The sequence below is a fragment of the Cicer arietinum genome, chromosome 5, assembly GCF_000331145.2.
Source record: "Cicer arietinum cultivar CDC Frontier isolate Library 1 chromosome 5, Cicar.CDCFrontier_v2.0, whole genome shotgun sequence".
Lineage (NCBI taxonomy): Eukaryota > Viridiplantae > Streptophyta > Magnoliopsida > Fabales > Fabaceae > Cicer > Cicer arietinum.
In genome coordinates this window covers 51,985,500-52,004,785 of record NC_021164.2, presented here as the reverse complement: position 1 = coordinate 52,004,785, position 19,286 = coordinate 51,985,500, and the positions used below count along the sequence as shown (strand labels likewise).

Genomic DNA, 19,286 nt, shown 5'->3' with positions numbered 1-19,286 from the left:
TAAAGTTTGATACTTGTTTTGTCGGCAAATCTCACAAGAGGAAACAAATTTCTAGATGTCTTTTTGCATACTCTCCCAATATTTATACCCATCAAACAATGTCTAGAACCATAAGTACATACAATTCAACCATTGTTTTTTTTAAAAGTATCCAGAGATGTCTTTGTTTCATCATTCAAATAAAAACTTTTTATTAAGAAGTTGTGTAAGTGATCTAGAAATTTTTCCATAATCTTTTACAAACATTTTATAATAGCCATTAAGGCTCAATAAATATCTCACATATTTGACATCTTTGGTGTGGGTCAATTCATTAACGTGTCAGGCTTCTATGGATGTGCTACTACTTCTTGAGCAAAAATCATATGGCCTAAATGTTTCAATTGTTGTTGCCCAAAAGTATATTTTTTTCTTGCATGCAAACAATTGATGTTCCTTTAATAAAGACAAGAAAACTTGTAAATGTTTGTTATGTTCTTCTCCGTGTTTGCTATAGACCAATATGTCATAAAAAAAACACCAAAGTAAGCTTTCTTGAATAAAATTGCATCATATCATTATTTAAAGCGTGGAAGATAGTAGGTTTGTTAGTGAACCCAAATGACATCACTACAAATTCATAATGGGTCATATTTATTCTACAAGCAGCCTTTGGAATTTCTTTTTCCTTCACTCATGTTTGGTGATACCAATACTTTAAATGTAATTTATAAAATATTGTACCCCCTCCAAATTCATCCAAAAATTCATCAATGATTGGGATACAGTGTGAGTTTATCCAAAGATTTATAATAAACACAAAAACTCCAAGAAAGGGTAATCATTCAAGATGTTGGAGATTTAAGAACGTAATTGAATGTCCTCCTCCAATTCACTTTGTATGTCTTGATAAGCCAAAAAGAATCTTGTACCGTCATCTTATAGATCCTTCTACACTATTTTTATTGAGGAAATTGATTTAGACAAAGTAGAAACTTGTTAGAATTTTGATGTCTTTGTGTTGTTGGAACTTTAAAGGTAAGTTATTTGAATTTTGCTCTAACTTCTGCAATTCCTATCACCCAATTTGTTTGAGACGAAATAATAGTTCATAAGGGTTTTGAAGCATGGGGGTTGGAATCTCTTTATTGGTGGTGCCTTAAAATCTTCCCAAGTAGGATAGAACAAACTTTCCACCATTGGTACCATATGAATGTTTTATCATCCATAGCAACCATTACTACATGCACTTTCTCATTGTATTTTCCTCAAAGTCAATATCTTCCACTCTATTAATCCAACTGAATGCATCTTCACTTTCAAAAATTGGAATGATAAGTTTTCACCATTATTATGATTTCTATTATTATTAATATCACGAAACCTATAATAGGAGAGTTTAGTCTCTCACAACCAACCAATTACTAAAACAACCAATGCTCCCCTTTTCCTTGCTTATTATATTTAAACTTACAAATAAATTAGGTTATGTCATCTTTATTGGTCCCATGCCTAACATAAACGTTATTAATATGAGATCTACTAACAAAGTTATGCCATTGTTGAGTTTGTGAGAAATCATAACTTGCAACTTCATGATGATTCTCAACAAAGAGGAACAATGTGCAAATAAGGATGTGAGATGGTTTCGTGAAAGTGAAGGAGATGTGATAACAAAATACCATCCAACGAGGATGCCAACTACTTAGACAATTAATCGATGAAACTGCAATACTTTGTAAAATTAGACAAAGAGGAACTGTATGAAGCCATTTTATTTGGAATTTGTAATATTTAAACTTCCAACATACGTATACCATAATTTTTTTCTAGGTCAATGTTATAAATAAAAGAACTATGGTCTGAAATAAAATGTGGTGAATGAAGTGCATAAAAGAATGCAAAAATATTGCAATTTTAAACTCTTGTTTTTTTTTTTTAATAACTATTTTTCCTCTTAGTTTCTAGACAATTTGATTAATCTAATACCAAAAATTTAGGAAGGATAAATTGCACTAGATAATTATTTTAAAAAAAAAATGCAACACTAAACACTTTGAAGGATGTATGTTCAAGAAAGTGTATTTCCTACAGATGTTCCTAAACGGTAGTTTTTTAAGAAAGGGTATTTTTTCTTTGAATTCAAGGATGTTCACTAAACACTAAACACTTTAAACATCCAAAATGCAACAACTCTGCATCCAATACAGATGTTCCCTGTTGAATAAGAGAAAATGAGAGAGACATATGGTGAAACCGTGTGTATGAACTACACAACGGAGTCTGTTTTATATAGGCTCAAGGCAATAAATACAAAATTAAATATGGGAGATATTATCCCTATTTACATGATATGTAATAAATATAAATATATTTTCAACACTCCCCCTCAAGCTGGAGCATATAAATCATATGCACCAAGCTTGTTACATATATAACTGATTCGAGGACCTCTCAGAGACTTAGTGAATACATCTGCCAATTGATCATTGGAATTAACAAAACTAGTGGTGATGTCGCCTGATTCGATCTTCTCCCTTACAAAGTGACAATCTATCTCAATATGCTTGGTCCTCTCATGAAAAACTGGATTAGAGGCAATGTGCAATGCTGCTTGATTATCACATATTAATGTCATTTGTGTTGCCTCTTCAAATTGAAGCTCTTTGAGTAACTGTTTCAACCAAATGAGCTCACAAGTCACTAATGCCATAGCCCTGTATTCAGCTTCAGCGCTAGATCTTGCAACTACACTTTGTTTCTTACTCTTCCAAGATATTAAGTTTCCTCCAACAAGTACACAATACCCAGAAGTGGATCGCCTATCAATGGGTGAGCCTGCCCAATCGGCATCTGAATAACCAACTATCTGAGTATGTCCTCTGTTTTCATAAATTAGACCTTTTCCTGGAGCACCTTTAATGTATTTCAAGATTCGTATCACAGCATCCCAGTGTTCTTGACAAGGAGAATTTAAGAATTGACTTACCACACTGACTGCAAAAGAAATGTCTGGACGGGTGACTGTGAGGTAGTTTAATTTACCAACCAATCTTCTGTATCTCCCTGAATCTAAAAATGGCTCCCCATGATTAGGTAGAAGTTTGACGTTTGGATCCATAGGAGTGTCAACCGGTTTGGCATTCAACAAACCTGTCTCTTCAAGAATATCCATAGCATATTTTCTTTGTGAAATTACTAAGCCGTCCTTAGATTGGGCTACCTCAATACCCAAGAAGTAGCGGAGCTTGCCAAGATCTTTAGTTTGAAACTGATGAGATAAATGTTGTTTCAATTGGAGTATGCCCTGTTGATCACTACCAGTTATGACAATATCATCTACATAGACAATCAAGTAAATGCACCCTTGGGTTGAGTGACGATAAAAAAGAGAATGATCAGCTTCACTTCGAATCATGCCAAATTGTTGCACTACTGTGCTAAATCTACCAAACCAAGCTCGAGGAGACTGTTTAAGACCATAGAGAGACCTCTGAAGTCGACAAACCATGGTAGAGGACTCCCCCTGAGCAACAAACCCAGGTGGTTGCTCCATATACACTTCTTCTTCAAGGTCACCATGCAAAAAAGCATTTTTAATGTCAAGTTGATGTAGAGACCAATGTCTGATGGCTGCAATAGAGAGGAGTAGTCTAACAGAGGCCATCTTAGCCACAGGGGAGAAAGTATCACTGTAATCGAGGCCAAAAACTTGAGTGTACCCTTTTGCTACCAAACGAGCTTTAAAACGATCAATCTTACCATCAGGACCAACTTTCACCGTATAAAGCCAACGACATCCTACTAAAGACTTTCCCGACGGTAAAGGAACCAATTCCCATGTACCACTACTCTGAAGTGCACACATCTCGTCAATCATTGCTTGTCTCCACTCTGGGTGAGATAAAGCTTCACCTGGAGATTTAGGAATAGAAACAGAAGACAGGGAAGACAAACAAGTATAATGCAAAGGAGAAAGACGATGGTAACTCAAGCCAATGTAATGAGGGGATGGGTTACGAGTAGGACGTATACCTTTACGAATAGCAATAGGAATATCAAGGGTCGGATCCGATAAAGAAGGAGGTGGCGGTGAAGGAGCGTTTGGAGTGACCTCGGTATCAAGAACAGGTGTAGGGACATGTACAACCGATGGTGGTTGACGACGATGATATGTCTGAAGAGGTTGTACAGTTGGAGGATCAACAAGAGGAGTCTCAAGTGGGACAGTGGGAGGGGCCACAGGAGGTGTCTCAGGTGGGGCATACGTAATAGGCTCTAATGGTAAAAGAGAAGGTGAAATAGACTTTGGTAGGTCCAGAGGAATAGTTGCAGACAAAGGATCAGGAAGCGACTCATAGTATGTAACAGACTCAAAAAATGTGACATCAGCCGATATGAGATATCGTCGAAGAGTAGGAGAATAACAACGATAACCTTTTTGGGACCGATGATAACCCAGAAAGACACATTTTAATGATCGAGCTGAAAGTTTGTCAAGACCAGGAGTGAGATTGTGGACAAAACATGTAGATCCGAAGACCCGAGGAGGAAGTGAGTGAAGAGGGGTACCAGGAAAGAGGATCGAGTGAGGGACTTTGTTATCAAGAGCAGACGAAGGCATGCGATTTATAAGATAGCACGCCGTTAGAACAGCATCGCCCCAAAAGCGAGATGGTACATTACCATGAAGAAGGAGAGTACGAGTGGTTTCAATAAGGTGCCGATTTTTGCGTTCGGCTACCCCATTTTGTTGAGGTGTATGAGCACAAGATGTTTGATGAAGAATGCCGTTAGAGGTCATAAAATTTTGAAATTGATGGGACAAATATTCACGGGCATTATCACTGCGCAAAGTGCGAATGGATACACCAAATTGAGTTTTAATTTCCTTATAAAATTGTTCAAAAATAGAAAATAATTCAGACCTATTTTTCATTAAAAATAACCACGTACAACGGGAAAAATCATCGATAAAGGTAACAAAATATCTAGACTCAAGTGTGGAAATAGTACGAGAGGGACCCCAAACATCTGAGTGAACTAAAGCAAATGGGGAGGAAGCTCGTTTATTAGCTCGATCAGTGAAATGACTACGAGTGTGTTTCCCTAATTGACACGACTCACAATTTAAGCTAGATATTTTGGTTAGATTAGGTACTAATTGTTGAAGTTTGGGAAGACTCGGATGACCTAACTGAGCATGTATAGTAAGAGGAGAATATGTGGTAGGGCACGCTGTTGATGGGTTTGAGAGATAATAAAGACCATTAGACTCACATCCGACACCAATTTGTCGTCCTGATATTCGGTCTTGCAAAGTAACATTGCAATTAGTAAATGTGACAACACAGTCATGAGAACGAGTCAATCGACTGATAGAAATTAAATTAAATGGGCATCCAGGCACATAAAGGACAGATTTAACTAACAGAGTAGGGAGGATTTGGACAGTGCCAATCCCTTGAGACTGTGTTTGGGAACCATTGGCTGAGACTATCCTAGGTAAATAACCAGATGTTGTGAGAGAGGACAAAAGAGTCTTATTACCAGTAATGTGATCAGATGCACCAGAATCGAGAATCCATGGGCTATGAGAAGGTGAGATGCAAACAGGTGAATTACCACTTTGTGCGGCGGAAACAGCGGAACTCAAGTTCTGACAATACTCTCTCCACCGAAGGAAATCTTTATAAGTAGCCATAATCAATAAGTAGTTACCTAAAAACCAGCAGCGAAACAGTGGCAGAATATGGTTTTTTTTTTTTCCCGATGAACAGTACCGCGCGATGAATTGTGCGTGCGATGAACAGTGTCGCGCGATGAACAGTGGACTGATTTGCTGGAGAAAAAAAATGAACGAAAAAGCGACAAAGAAAGGGTAAACCGGAATTGAGACACGGTTTACCGGAAAAAAAATCTCACCGAAGGACAGTGGGTCCCGGGGTAATCACGGTATAGGGTTGTCTCTCTTAATAGGCTCTAGAAACCATGTTGAATAAGAGAAAATGAGAGAGACATATGGTGAAACCGTGTGTATGAACTACACAACGGAGTCTGTTTTATATAGGCTCAAGGCAATAAATACAAAATTAAATATGGGAGATATTATCCCTATTTACATGATATGTAATAAATATAAATATATTTTCAACATTCCCATTCAAAGGAAAAATAAAATGAGTTAGTGTCGCAGTCTAAAATTTCGAGTGCTTGTCGAATTCAATGAAGTTGCCACCAAAGTTTATTTTAAAATAGGGAAAATATTGGAAAACTCTTAAATATAAAAATTAAAATTAAAATTAAAATTAAAATTAAAATTAAAATTAAAAAAATGTTCTTTGAAACCAAAATTTGAGTTCGGGAGTCGGTATGTAAGATATTAGCATCATACGACATTCGTTAAAATACGGTTACCCATAATTAATTGTGCAAAATTAATATTAACTTAAATATTTATTTTTCTTATTATTAAATATGAATATCAATTGTTTTTTAATGTGATTTTGAAATAAATGTGTGTTTAAGAAAGAAAGGGAAAAAAAGTAATTTTTTTATTAATGTGCGTGACAATGGTTAAAAAAAAGTCTTGGTTAAAAAAAAAGTCTGATCTTACTCTTACGTATATCCCGTATGATAGAGAAATCAAAGTTACATATATAATATTAAAAATTAAACTAAACCTAAAACAGGAAACATACACAACAAGAATACATTGATTTTGTGAGGGCCAAAAGCCGTCACAAAGGGGGAAAAACAGCCATGAAGCAGGCATTTGTGGCGGCCTTAGGCAGCCACAAATAAGGTGGTCACAAACATTTGTGGCGGCCAAAACGGTCACAAACTGTGAAAAATTCGTTGTCTTTTGTGAGGACAAAGGCCGTCACAAACGCCTGCTTTTGTGAGGGCTTAGACCGCCACAAATGTCTCCTTTTGTGAAAAGATACAACAGTGCTTTTTAAAATAAAAAAAGCGCTGTAAAATAGGTAGATATATTGCGCGCTTGTTATACTCGTTTTACAGCTCTTTTTGGAAAAAGCGTTGTAAAAGGTGCATTCAATAAATGCATTATTATGCACCTATTACAGCGCTGTCTTTTATTTTTTTTTTCAAAATCATTTTCATCCAGAATCAGTTCACAATCAGTTCACACAATCATTTCACAATCAGTACACAACAACATAATTATATAACTTTATAATTTAACTTTATAACGTTACATATTTACACAATCAGTTCACAACATATTCATATACATATTCACATATTGACATATCGTACCGTTTCTGGGATTATAGTTTGATTCATATCAACAATCTCCTTCATGAATCGCAATATATAGTACCCACATTCGATGTTGTTAGTTTGACGAGGGCACTATAAAATAAAACATATAAGTCAATAAATATTTGTGCATTGGTAGCAGTATAAGTTCAACATGCATTTTAGTGAAACAAAAAACTAATAAATACAATACTTGAAAAACAGAAGAACAGTAGGGTTACGGCGCAAAAATACGAACAAAGAAGAACAACACAGAAATACGAATGGTTCGTAGGAGAGTAGGGTTCGTAGAAACAAGCGTATGAAGTTTACGTAATGGAGAGTAGAGTTCGCAGAAACAAAGATGGTTCGCAATGACAACGATTATGAAGAGGAAACAAGCGTATGAAGTTTACGTAATGAAGGTTAGTAACAAGACAATATTATTCGTAGGGTTCGCAATGAGAATGAGAATGAAGAGGAGGAGAAGGAAACAAGCGTATGAAGTTTATTGTTATATATGAAACCCTACTACAAGCGTATGAAGAGGAAACTGAAGCGGTTTACTGTTATATATAAAACCCTACTACAACGCTTTTTTGAAAAAGCGCTGTAAAAGATCTCCTTATTTAATCTTTTTAAAAGCCTTTTACAACGCTTTTCCACAAATGCTTTAAAAGGCTTCTTTGTGTTTATTATGTGCAAGCAACCTTTTACAGCGCTTTTCCACAAAATGTTTTAAAAGGCTTACTTGTGTTGATTATGTGCAAGCACCCTTTTACAACGCTTTTTCACAAAGCGCTTTAAAAGACTTCTTTGTTTTATCATATGCAAGCGCTATGTGACCCTTTTACAGCGCTTTTCCACAAAGCGCTTTAAAAGGGTTCTTTGTTTTATTATGTGCAAGCGCTATGTGACCTTTTTACAGTGCTTTTCCACAAAGCGCTTTAAAAGGCTTCTTTGTTTTATTATGTGAAAACGCTATGTGACCATTTTACAACGCTTTTCCACAAAGCGGTTTAAAAGGGTTCTTTGTTTTATTATGTGCAAGCGCTATGTGACCATTTTACAACGCTTTTCCACGAAGCGCTTTAAAAGGCTTCTTTGTTTTATTATGTGCAAGCGCTATGTGACCTCCTTATTTTTTTTAAAGGCTTTTTATAGCGCTTATTGACAAAAGCGTTGTAAAATTACGAAGTTTATGTTCTGATCAGTTTTTGTTAAATTACAATATAAGTTCAGTTTTTGTAAAATGCTAAATAATTAGTAAAATACCTATATTTGGATTTTTTTTCTTTCAAATAATTAGTTAAATACCTATATATATATATCAATGCTAAATTACATGATCATATCATATTGGGATGATCAGTTAAAGTTCAAGAAAAATTCTCAGTACTCAAACAAAGCTTTTTCAAGTTCAATATAAGCAGAAAATCAGTTCTGGCATGTCAAACACTTAAATTATATGAACTTAGTATAAAACACTAAGATCAAGCCAAATATAAGCAGAAAATCAAATACAATTCAAGGTAAATACTAAAATGCTCAATTCTGGCAGATCAAAAAATAAAATTACATGAACTCAGTTCAGATTACATGGCTTATATAAAACAATAAACACATTAAGATTCCCTTCTTCTTTTCCTGGTGGGATTCACATTTGTTTGTCCATTAACGATACGAAACGATGGATTAATCCGAATTCTCTCATCATGATCATCTCTAAGATATAAATCATAATCAATTGAATCAATTTCATGTGGTTGTTATGTAACAAATTATCAGTTTTAGTGACAACAAAAAATTAATAAATACAATACATACCTGAAACAATGTATCCAATTTGTTTTAAAGGAGGAGCAGTAGATGGGCGCACAATAGAGGAAATAAGGGTTCGCATAGTAGAGGAAAACGCAAGCCTTTTACATCGCTTTCACAAAAAGCGCTTTAAAAGCCATGTAACAAAATGACTTGCCTTTGTGGCGGCCTTTACCCTCACAAAGGGTTGATTTTGTGGCTGCAAAAGCCCTCACAAAAGACTCCAATTTCAGCTGAATTTTGTGGCAGCCTAAGCCCTCACAAAATGACAACGTTGTGATTTTGTGAGGGCTTAGGCAGCCACAAAATCCAACTAAAATTTTAATTTTTTGTGAGGGCTTTTTCGGTCACTAATTTGTGAGGGTTTTTTTCGGGCACAAAATATTTGTAAAGTTGGCCACAAATGAGGGGATTTCTTGTAGTGATATATATAACATTAAAAGAATTAAATCTAAAACAGAATGGAGGTGCAGTAACGTTGATTTCCAACAGAAAAAAGCAAAAATTCCAAGTAAAAAAAAAGCAATAAAAAAAAAAAAGAAAGTTAGATTGAAAGAGTACAAACGCGAGAGAGGGAGAATGGTGACAGGGGAGTTTGTGTACAGTGGTAGTCTGAGCTGGAGTGGCTCACAGAGGGAGCGTTGTAGTCAGTTAACGAAGGTGCATGCAATCAATTAGAGATGGCGGCGGCGGTGGCATGAGGTCTAGAAACGAAAGCGTCAATCTTATACCAACGATAGTAAAGTTCCTCCCTCTTCTTTTTCTATTGTTTCTTTGATTTTTGTTGAATGTTCTGATTGAAAGAATTTTTTTGATGAGATACAAAAATAGATTTGATTTTAATGTTTTCTTTTTCTGGGTTTTTGTTTTCATAGTGGAATATATTTGTGGATGCATTGCCAAAAAATAAAACCTATTAGGTTTTTAAATTTTTGTTCAGAAAAATCTCGTTCTCATGTTTTTTCTGATTTATTTTTCACCAATTTTTTTTGTTGCCTTTTTTCATTGATTGTTTGTCTTAATTTATAGACTAAAACGATAAACGTGTATGTTCATGATATAAAATTGAAATCCTGTTCTTTTATTGTTTTGCAGACCTCAAATAACCTCGTATAATTAGGGAAAAGGTGACTCTCCTTTTTGATTCAGTGCATTATTAGTGAAAAATGAGCCTAAGAAGAAAGGGATGAGACGCTACTGTGCAAGAAAGAACACAAATTTTGTTTAATTTATTTTATTTTTAGTGTAATGTAATAGGAATACTAAGGTAAATATAAACTAAAAATTAAGTTAGATTTATAAAATTATAATTTTTTAAATTTTATACTAATAATTTTAAAATACTTATTAAATATATTATTTTTATCTGTTATTTTTCATTGATTGTTTATCTCAATTTATAAGCTAAAACGATGAATGTGTATGTTCATGAGATAAAATTAAGATCTGGTCTTTTAATATTTTGCAACAAACTTCGAGTAATCTCAAATAATTAGAGAAAAAAGTGACTGTCTTTTTTTAATTAAGTGAAAAATGAGCCTAAAAAGAAAGAGAGGAGTTGGAGAATAAAAAAATAATGTAAATTTTGTTTTTTGTTTTTATTTCATTTTATTTTTAGTGTAATGTAATTGAAACATTTATATAAATATAAACTCAAAATTAGATCAAATTTGTAAACTAATTATTTTTAGATTTTTTAATAATAATTATAAAATACTTATTAAATATATTATTACTTTTATTTGAATTATTTTTAATTAATAAAAAAAATTGAAATACTATACTCAACATAAATGGTATTGCATACAATTTAAGTCCTTTAGTATTTTTTATAGTTTAAAATTGATGATGTGGCAAATGTTGAATGACCTAACAAATGTTGATTCATTAATTTCTAAATTTAATAATTAAAAACATCAAAATAGTAAAATAAAAATAAAATTAAGCCGAAAAAACCTACGTACAAAAGAAATCTTCTTTGTTCTTAATTCTCCATTACATATTTCGCAATAAAAAATCAATTCAACTATAATCGCCGATTTTCAATTTATTTAGACATATATACATTTGTATTTTAGTTTCAATTTTATTTTATTAACAATAATATTATTATAGTGAGCATTATGGGAAAATCATCCATCATTGATGGATATTTAAAAGAAAAAACTAATGAAACTTATCATTGATGGATATTATAGTGACCAACTTGATAAGACTTGTAGAGTTTACATAAAAGTCTGACATCAACATATAAATATAAATATAATGTTTCCATCCCGACACTTATTCTTTAACATCGAAGAAATAAATTGTAGGTGTTCTTGCTCCTCATTGTCTTGATATTCAAAATATTTGTGAGTGGAATAGGTTACAATAATTATTTTTGAAAGATTATCATTATGCATACTATATTCACTGTCATGCTTGTTGATTGCAACTTGTTCTAAAGAAGTTAGTATTAATGTTAAGACATTTTATTCAAATTTGACATTTATTGTGACTGTTTCCTTTAAGAGACGTGGACAATTACAGATTTGCTCAAGCAACAATCATAACAAATTTGATTGACAGTGATGATATTGAAACATGTTGTGGATTGAATCAAATAAGCATTTTACAAAGAGCTACAGATACTCGATAAACTCATTTTGAAGCCTATTATGCATGTGTTGATGCTACTTGTGAGGTTCTTGAAAAAGATAAACAAGATCGTAATTATTCTATTAGTGGTGAAGTTATTCGTGTTTATGATATTATCACATCTTTTGAATTTATTTTTTGTTATATCTTATGGGAGATATCTTAGCCATTTCCCATGATATTTGTCATGCTTTGCAATGTAAGAACCAAGATATATTGAATGCAATGTCTTTGGTTTCTGTAAAGCGAATTTCCAAAATATATTTGGAACAATCTAATAGTTATATTAATGTAGTAAAATTAAATAACTTAATGTATTATTTGGTCAAGTGATTGCAATGCTTGAGTTTAATTCAAATCAATGCATATGTTAAGTTACCGAATGTTACAATCTTTCTCAAGAGTTGTTTTCTTTTACCAATTGGTATGAGTTAAATAGTTGTTTTTTTTCACCAATTGGTATGAGTATCTCTATAAATAGAGATACTTTAGAGGCAGAAAGGACAAGAACAAAAATTCCATGTTACATGAGTCAAACTTCAGTCAAAAATATTTCTAAGTCATTTTTTCTTTTCTCTATGCACGAGAGTAAATGAAGAACTAAAAAGAATCTTGCAGATCATTTGACGAAATGTCTGACAAAGAACATGGTGTTGAAGACATCATTAAGATGTGCTACAAGCTCATATATAAATAATCACCAATGGCGGAACGATCAACTCACTATTGAGTAACATTAAGTCTTGAGTTCAATGATGAAAGTACACTATTAAAGTGATTGAAGTACTTGACAATAGATACATCCCAAAGGATAAAAGTGTTTGGACCATAAAATAAAAGTGGTAGGATGAGGTCTCCTCTTAATGGACATATAACATATATTTGTTGGAATGTACAATTATGAGTGCATTTCTGATATAGTCCACCTATGTGAGAATGAAGTGGGCCGCTTCATAGAGTTCAAGAGCCTGACTCTTAAATTCTCACGAAAAGGATATGAGACACATGACCTTATCAAATGTGTCATTTTTATAAATCGATCAATGATACCGAGATTTCATGTGTGAGTTATGCACACTTGTTCTAATGAATGGTTGATTCAAAGCTTGTCTACCAATCTATTCGGGGATGAGTGAAAACATAATTTACTAAGTAATGATTCAAATCGTAAGATACCTTTATCTAAAACCATGAGATTTCCAAAATAACAGATTTAGATATATTTTGAAAATGGTGGGGGATTGTGAGGGAATTTTATATTTGGAATTCTCTAATAGCTATATTAATGTAGCAAAATTAAATAACTTAATGTATCACTTGGTCAAATGGTTGCAATGTTTGGGTTTGATTCAAACCAATGCATCTCTTAAGTTATTAAATGTTACAATCTTTCTCAAGAGTTATTTTCTTTAACCAATTGGTATGAGTTAAAGAGTTGTTTTCTTTCACCAATTGGTATGAGTATCTCTATAAATAAAGATACTTTAGAGGCAGAAAGGACAAGAACAATAATTTCATGTTACATGAGTCAAACTTCTGTAAAAAATATTTTTGAGTCATTTCTTCTTTTCTCTAGTGCACGAGAGTAAATGAAGAAACTTTATTCTGTAAACTATAATTGATCGATAGACTTGATGTGAATGTGTAATTCACTTCAAGGATTCCAAAGTATCATGAAGCGGATCCGCCAGTTAACCTGTTTTCATTCAATATATATAGATTGACGGGGGCGAATTGAACCTAAAGCTTAGTGTGATATACACGCTTTGGAATTTATTTGTGCAACCTTCATCATCATCAATTTCATCTTCTTCTTGTTCAAGATTTGCAGCATACCCCCAACAAAAGATCCAACAGTTTCCACTACTAAAAGTATGATCCAAAGAATGAGAGAGTCAAGACAAGAAACAAGATATATTGAATGCAATGTCTTTGGTTTGCAAGAATCATGTATGTTTGTATATTCCTAAAAGCAGTCATTATAGTTGAGCATTATTATCGAATTAATTTGGTCATTGCTATAATTGACACTCAGTAGCAAGAGCTTAATAGTATATTTTGTGATAATATGGTAGAGTTGCTTACTTTGAGTACCACTTTAGATCCAAAAGATCATTACAAATCACTCAATGTGGAGAAAATTTGTGAGTTTGCAATAAATTTTTATCCTGATGATTTTACTGATCAAGAGAAGTTGCACATTAAAATACAAGTTCAACATTATGAACTTGTTCCTTTCCATTTTGAATTGAGAAATATATCAACAATTTCTTAGCTTTATCAAGGATTGATGAAAATAAGGAAATATTTGACTTATCATTTGATTGATCGTTTAATTTAGTATTGACATTTTTTGTTTCAACCGACAAGTGAGAGATCATTTTCTGCTACGAAGATTGTGAAAAATAGGTTGAGAAACAAGATAAATGATGATTTTCTAACTAATTGTTTGATTACTTACATTGAGAGAAGAATTACTGAAAATTTTAATACAAATTCCATTATTGATGAATTTTATGGAATGAAGGAACGACATGTCCGACTTAAATAAACAATACGATGTATGCTAAAAGTATTTAACTATTACATATTATTAATTTAAAGTTTGGAAGGTAGAAAGTGCGTTAACGAGTCCAAATGACGTCACTACAAATATATAATGGCCCTCACGTGTTCTCCAAGCAATTTTAGGAATGTATTCTTTTTGTAATTTGTAATTATGATTTTGGTTACATCCACACTTTAAATCAAATTGAAAAATATTTTAGCCACTTCTAATTCATTCAACAACTCGTCATTTATTGGTATAGGAAATTTATCTAGAATTGTGATTTTATTCAAAGCTCTATATTCAACACAAAACATATGGCTAGGGGTGGGAATAGGCCAGGCCAGGCCAGGCTTTGCAAGGCCTGAGCCTGGCCTACGATTAATTTTTTAGGCCTAAGCCTGGCCTACGGCCTATCATAGGCTTTTTTTTCGGCCTGGCCTGGCCTTTTTAAAAGCCTGGCCTGGCCTGGAAGCCTATTTAAAAGCCTTATTCATATTAAAATATTTAAATGCTCTCCACATACCAATATCAATGTACATATCTATATATATTAAACAAAAAATAATTTTTCTAACAAAATAATTTTTAAAAAATCTGAAACAAACATCCTTTAAACCCTAAAACATAATTCTTGGTTTCAAAGAATAGATTTTTTTTTTGAAACAAATGTACCAATTATTACCTATCAAACAAATATGGAAGGACTACTGAGTTATTGACTAATTGAATGACTACCGAATATGGAACGACTACCAAATATGAAATGGCTATCGAATATGGAATGACTATTTAGTGATTGTCTAATTGATAAAATTTAAAATAGGAAATAATATTATTAATATAATAATAAAAAATAACATTAATAAATAATTAAATATATATAGGCCGGCCTGTCAGGCCTAATAGGCTTCTTTATAAGCCTGAGCCTGATCTATTTAAATAAATAGACTTTAAAAATAGCCTGAGCCTGGTCTTTTTATTAAATAGGCCAGGCCAGGCCAGACCATAAGTAGGCCAGGCCATAGGCCCCTGTCGGACGGCCTAGCCTATTCCCATCCCTACATATGGCATCCATCTTTTTCTTGACTAGTATTGTAGGACTAGAATAAGGACAGACAATGGGCCTAACGTCTCTTGACTTTAACAAATCATTCACGTTTTTTCTATTTTTTGCAGCGAAGGTACTTTTAAGGACAAAGTTTGGGAATAGAAGATCCTTATTTAAGTATAATGACATTATCATGTTCCCTTGGTGGTAGACCTCGATGCTCTTGAAACACATGGATACACATTCAAGATATTGGTGATCTAAGGTATGGGAATGTACTCTAACTCACCTTGCATGTCTTGGTAAGCCAAAATGAATCTTGCCCCATATTATTTAGAGCTTACACATTGATTTGATTGAGGCAAATGATTTAGACAAAGTAGAATCTTAGCATTTTGATGCCTACTGTTGCGGGAACTTTAAGGATAAGTATTTTGAAATTTGCTCTAATTTCTCCCAATGTTGCTAACCACTCAATTCCCAACATATTGTCTACACCTTCAGGTTAAAAAATGAAGAAGTCTTGTTTAATTTCCAGCCATTGAACATTGAGAATTATCTTTTGACAAACTCCATAGCATCTTATTTTTCTCCCATCCCTACCTTAAATGTGTATGAAGACATGTGGATCACCTGTAATTCTCTATCTTGAACCGACATGGATGAGATAAAGTTGTGGATGCTCCACAATCTATAAACACTACAACCTTGTTCCCTGCAAGTTCCCCCCATAATTTGATGGACTTGGATGTGAATCCATTGATATTATACATAAACAATTGAAGATTTTTGAGAACTATTATTTTTTTCTTTTTCTGGGATAGTTTTATTGTCTTTTTTCCTACTTCACAGTCAATAATCAACACATGAAATTGTATGTTGGAACATACATGGTATATTCTAAATTTCTCATCTCATAAAAAGCACAAGTTTTTGCTCAATTTCAATTGTATCTTGGCTTCTGGTAGTTGCTTGAAAGCCCTTTCTCTAAATGAACAAGTCCTAAAAAATTTCACGATTTAGTTCCAAAATTTCTTTATTAAGCAATAAGTTATTCTCATAAATTCTTTGAGCAGAATTACTCTACGAGATCACGCAATGAAATTACTAGATGTAATTACAATTTGGTCTTTACCACATCCTTCAGAGCATTGTGAAATATTCCTGTGAGATACTCTGGTTCCACACTTCTAAGTGGCTCTGCATACAACTCAAATTACTCACAATATTTCCCAACTGATCCAATTTGATAGAAACCCTGCCACTGGTACCAAGTGAGGGATTTTTCTTCCATAACCATGACTGCCTACAGTTTCTCGTTGTCATTATTTCCCTCCATGTCAAAATACATTTCGACCCTATTAGTCCAACCAAACACATCATCGCACTCAAATATTTGAATGATAAGTTTTCACCAATTTTCACTTAGAGTTCTACTTTCGTCGCGATTTATATTGTCGTCAATGAAACAAAACAAACTTCCTCCTATTAAATGATCAAGGTTTTCATTTTGATTCATCATACTTCAAATCATTTCAATTAATTCTTGAATTGGCCTTTAATTCAAATTTGTTGCTTCAAGAATCTTTCACATCTCTTGAATTTGTTCTTTCATTGTCATATATTCACTCCAAAACTTCAATGTATGCTTCCACTTTTTCTGGTTACAACCATTAATTGTTGCAGGATCATGGTGCACCTGAGACTAGTGATATATGTTGTTCTTATTGAATGATTCTTAGAAGTTTATTAATAATACTCTAGGAATAACTTCCTGTAAAGTTCAATTACGAGGAATCATAGAAATACAAAGGAAGAGGAAAAATGAACCACTGAAAGCTATCACCAATAGCTATAAATTAGAGAGCCTAGTCGCTCCCAAACAACTAATTGCTAAAACAACCAATATTGCTTTTTCTCGTTCTTATTCTATTTAAACTTACAAATAAATTAGGTTGGCCCATCTTTATTGGATATATGCCTAACATAGACGCAATTAATAGGAGATCTTCTAACAAAGGCATAGAAATTTGGGATCTAGAAATTTGGGATCTAGAAATTTGGGATCTAGATCTTCTAATTTGAGATGATTCTCATCAAAGAGGAACAATGTGCAAATGGAGATGTGAGGTGGTATAGAAATTTGGGATCTAGATTTTGTTGGACTTTAGTCCTCTTAATCCTAATTTTGACATAATTAACAAACATACAATGTTCATACATCATATGATAAATCAAACATTTTAACTGAGCAAGATTTCAGGAACAACAACTCAACCCTACATACTTGAGACAATTGCTTGGAACTCAAGAAATCAACAAAAGTTGAAAATCTACTGAGCAAATCGATTAGGAAATCGATTTCGTAAAAGGGTTGTAAGGAAACATGTGTTTTGTGGTTACACAATCGATTAGGCAATCGACTGGCACAATCAGTGATAAAAATTGTGCAAGTCAGTGGCAACCTGATTTGCATGCTAATCGATTGGCACATCGACTGTGCAAATCACAAAGTAAAACTGATTGAAACAAATCGATTGAAAAATCGATTGGGCAAGTCACAGGGACAACCCATTTACTAGGCTAATCGATTGACAAATCGATTGCGTAAATAATATTTCAAAAGTAACATGACCTGTGACAAACACAATCGATTGGACAATCTATTGTGAGAAATTCAATCATGATAAGTTTGGTATCAATCGATTGGAAAATCGATTGAGCTAAACCAACTGGTAAGAACTTTTCAGAAACATACTACCAAATCGATTGACACTCCGATTAACATGAAATTAGCTAAGTTCCTGTTTTAAACACAATCGATTGGCAAATCGATTGAAACAAATATTTGAAATCACAGGGAACTCTTAGTTTGTGGCCAAATCGATTATGTGTATTTGTGAATCGATTATGTGGCTTAGTGAATCGACTAAGTAATCGATTGGTTTGATTTTATTATTGGAACAAAACACCTGACATCGATTATGTAATCGATTCATATAAGTCTGCACATAATTTTCTGGAAAGTGTATTAAAAGAATCGATTAGGAAATCGATTGGTTTGTATAGTTTCAAGATTCAAGAAAAACAAGACTTGCGATAATCGATTGGCAAATCGATTAAGCCCGTTTTATAACTTTAATGAATCGATTGGTAAATCCATTTATTAGTTGTTTTTCAGAAACTATATAAACAGTTTTCAATCTTTTTCTCATTAAGACTTGAAACACACTTGAATATACTTCAGAACACTGAAAAACTCTTAAGAACATTTTTGATAACATTCTGATATTGCTTTTTCAGTTCAGACCAAAAGATTATTCATAATCAATAAGAGAGCTGAAAAAGAATTCTTGAGAGAAAAGACAATGATCTCACAAACACTCAAATGAACAACCAGATTATTGTGTAAGATACATTGATCAAGATTGAAGACAAACTATGTACTTCTTTTATTTCTTTCTGTAAACAAAGTTTTGTAATAAAGAAACATCTGTGAAAAATCCAGTATGAAAACTGGTGGCGATCTTCGTTGATGTAAAGATCATCAAGAAGGAGCTCGACTTGATCTTGTGTGAGTCTGACGAGTGACTGCAAGGATCAAGGGGTTAAGCAATAGGAAAGAGATTGAGTTAGATAGATAGGTTTCGAGGAAACTGGACAATCTGTAAACAAGTCTCAATTCTTTCTATTGAAGAAAAAGCTGAAATCCAGTTGGATTGTCAGGACTGGATGTAGGCTGTCATATTGACAGCTGAACCAGGATAAACCTTGGTGCATTCTATCCCTTATCCTTTTACTCTTAATTGTTAATCTTGTATGTCGCATTATAATTCCGCTGTGTGTATGAATCTGAATAAATCTTGCATCGTATGATTGTATGTTCGATCTTAATTGTATGCTAGACGTATTCGATTTTCTATATTGCTTTAATTTGTTAAAGACTGATATATTCTGATTATTTCGAGGTCATAATAATCAACA

At 33.2% G+C, this 19,286-nt stretch overlaps 1 long non-coding RNA gene across 1 annotated transcript; it reads left to right on the top strand.

Moving 5' to 3' along the window:
- Positions 1-9,480: 9,480 nt before the first annotated feature.
- On the top strand, positions 9,481-10,382 carry LOC113786546 (uncharacterized). The gene is made up of 2 exons (XR_003472772.2): positions 9,481-9,802; positions 10,159-10,382. It is a non-coding gene; the product is annotated as an uncharacterized lncRNA (long non-coding RNA).
- Positions 10,383-19,286: the final 8,904 nt, after the last annotated feature.